Raw genomic sequence first — 3,071 nt, forward strand, 5'->3', positions numbered from 1 at the left:
GGCCCCCAGGGCCTGTCCAAGAATGTGACTTTTCATCTCGAGCCAATAAATAACTCCATTGGTTGGATGCATAAATTAGAAATGTGTGTCAGACACTAGGCTTTACACATGGGGAACACACGACCAGGTGGAAATCAAATAATGCAGAGTGGCAGGGCAGGTGAGGAGGGATCTGAGGTGCAAGGTTACCAGCATCACACACTCTTATCTTGTACCTTATTTTATACGCCATGAGTTGGATTTTGTGTTCATCCCGGCTGCGGGAGGCAGGTTCCTGCGCGGGCATCTCCCAGCACGACTCACTGGGAGGACCAGGAGGCGGCAGGCTGGGCACCCTGGGCCCTTAGCTGCTCCGGGGCATTTCTCCTCGGAGCCGCACACCCACCCACGGTCGGGATGAAAGCTGTCCCCTTGCCGCTACCGCCTTCTGACAGCAGAAAGGACACGCTACACTGTGGTGACAGTTCCTTCTCGGTTTGGTGTATGATTCTGGAGAAGTGGGATGAAGTTTGAAGAGCGTCCCACCCACTCCCACAGTCATGTTCAGATGGTCCAGTCTCCTGTTTTCATGGATCTTGTTCACCACGGCAGCCACGCCTACACCATACAGCTGCGCCGCCCTCTTGGACACAACACACACGGTCTTGACGAGGATACTGTCGTCACAGCTGTTCAGCCCAGCTGCTGAAGGAGGGTGCGGACCTGGAGCAGCGCTAATCGGTCACTCTCAATCTGAGAGAGAAACTTGGTCTCAAAGATGCCCCGCATCTCCAGGGACTCAGGGATCTGCCCTCGGAAGAGGAACCCCTTCTCGGTGAAGTCGATCAAGATGTTGCGGCGATCTCCCCTAGTTACATACCGCTGATCATCTCAAACCTTTGTTTCCCTGAGTTTAGAGAATATTCATCCACCAGTTTTTCATAGTTGGTTCAGATATCATCCAGACACCCGTTGTCCCCAAATGCACCCTATCCCATGTTGATACACATTTGCCCCCCCCCCCCCAACATCTCGACATTCTTCATCTCTTCCATGTAGCAAGCTTTGCTGCCCATCCCTACGATGAGTCCAACCTCACAGGTGGGTTCCTCATACACACAGGTCATCATGGTGCCCACCGTGTCGTTGACCACAGCTACCACATCCAAGTCAAATTCCTCTCTCCTTTTTATAGCATCCCCTAGTAAGGTAGCTACATTGTGGCCCACACAGTGAGTCGCGGTAAAACCGTTTGTCCAGGTGACCAGGATACCCACATCTAAGCTTGTCTGCTTGCAGGGGAAGGAGAATGTGAAGCCCAGAGGCATTCTGGGGCCTTTGATTCCCATGTAGTCCAGAAAGTCAGAGATGCAGGAGATGATGTGGTCAAACAGCTCTTCCCCAGTGCCCTGCATGATTTCAATGGGAATGGCATAGATTTTGTTGTGCGTTTTCCATAGTTCTCTTTTTCCCACCCCGACACACTCTATAAACTAAACTCCCTTTTGAAACCTTGTAAGCCAGTCACTTTAAGCCTTTATTACCCCCACATTTTAAGTAGCCAGTGTCTAAGTTGCTCGTCCCTATGTACTCTGTATACAGAGGGAATAGCATTGATCCTTGATGTGAAGACTCCTTCCCTTTCTGTTGGTATTTTGAGCTATACCTCCATGAATATAAGTCAAGTTCATCAAATTGTAGCAATTTACCTGCTTTTCCTTTATCAAAAATTGTTTTGTTGGGTTTATTTTTATTTTTTATCTTCCTCTAGTCAAATTCTGATTATCAAGCCATCGAGGTTAGATCAAATGGGTACTATCTGTAAGTTTGGGAGTTCTTGTGCGTCACTTCATATCAGTTGACTGCTTCACTCTCAGCTCTAGCCCTCTGTGGCTATGTCCTTGTCCACGGGTTCAGGTGTCCCCAGGTCTCACAACACTTTGGACCAACCAGCTCTTCCTCTTCTCTCTCTCCTCTCCAGGTCAACGGGAGTCTATGGAACATGGCTGAACTCAGCCCATTTCTTCATTGCTGCCTTTCCACTTACCAGTAGACCAATGTGGTTGTCAGCAAGCTTACATGCCTGCTTATGTGTTCCCTTTGAGTTTCAGTCTTAGAGGGGATTTGTTCTGAAGGGACTTGATTGCTTGCCGGTGAAAAACTTGCCTATTCTTGTAGTAGCCAATCATACTGCCATTTTTGTTTTGGGTTTTTCCTGATGATCTTTCTTTGGGTAATGATTTTTGTTTTCCTTACACTGAGATACATACTGAAGGCTGAGGTCTATTATCTTCATCAGTAAGTATTTTAAGTCCTCTTCACTTTCAGCAAGCAAAGTTATATCATCTGCATATTGAAAGTTGTTAGTCTTCCTCCATTCCTGATGCCACGTTTTTCTTCATAAAATCCAGCCTCTTGGATTATTTGCTCAGCATACAGATTGAATAAGTATGGTGAAAGAATGCAACCCTGGCACATACCTTTCCTAATTTTAAACCATTCGGTGGTTCCCTTGTTCTGCTCGAAGAACTGCCTCTTGGTCTATGTACATGAGCACAATTAAGTGTTCCGGAATACTGATTCTTTGAAATGCTGTCCATAGTTTATGACGACACACACAATCGAAACCTCTGTGTAGTCAATGCACAGGCAAATATCTTTCTGATATTCTCTGTTCTCAGCCACTAGGCATTAGTGAGCTGAAATGAACTGGTATTGGCCACTTTGAATCTGAGAATCACATGATTTACTATGCTGGAAATGAGATATTGAAGAGAAATGGCATCACATTCATCATCAAAAAGTGTATATAAAGATCTGTCTTAAAGTACAACACTATCTGTGATAGGAAAATACCCATACGTCTACAAGTAAGACAAGTTATTATCGCTATTATTTAAATTTGCACACCAACCACTAATGCCAGTGATGATAAAATTGAAGAATTCTACCAAATTTTTCAGTCTGAAATTGATCAAACATACAATCAAGATGTATTGATCATTGCTGGTGATTGAAATGCAAAGGTTGGAAAAAAGGGGGAAGGATCAGTAGTTGGAAAATATGGCCTTAGTGATAGAAACAATGCTGGA

General features: G+C 45.3%; 1 pseudogene; it reads right to left on the minus strand.

The window, feature by feature from the left end:
- Positions 1-299: 299 nt before the first annotated feature.
- LOC102831708 lies at positions 300-2,168 on the minus strand (annotated as a pseudogene).
- Positions 2,169-3,071: the final 903 nt, after the last annotated feature.

The sequence above is a fragment of the Chrysochloris asiatica genome, unplaced genomic scaffold, assembly GCF_000296735.1.
Source record: "Chrysochloris asiatica unplaced genomic scaffold, ChrAsi1.0 scaffold00039, whole genome shotgun sequence".
NCBI classification, from domain to species: Eukaryota; Metazoa; Chordata; class Mammalia; order Afrosoricida; family Chrysochloridae; genus Chrysochloris; species Chrysochloris asiatica.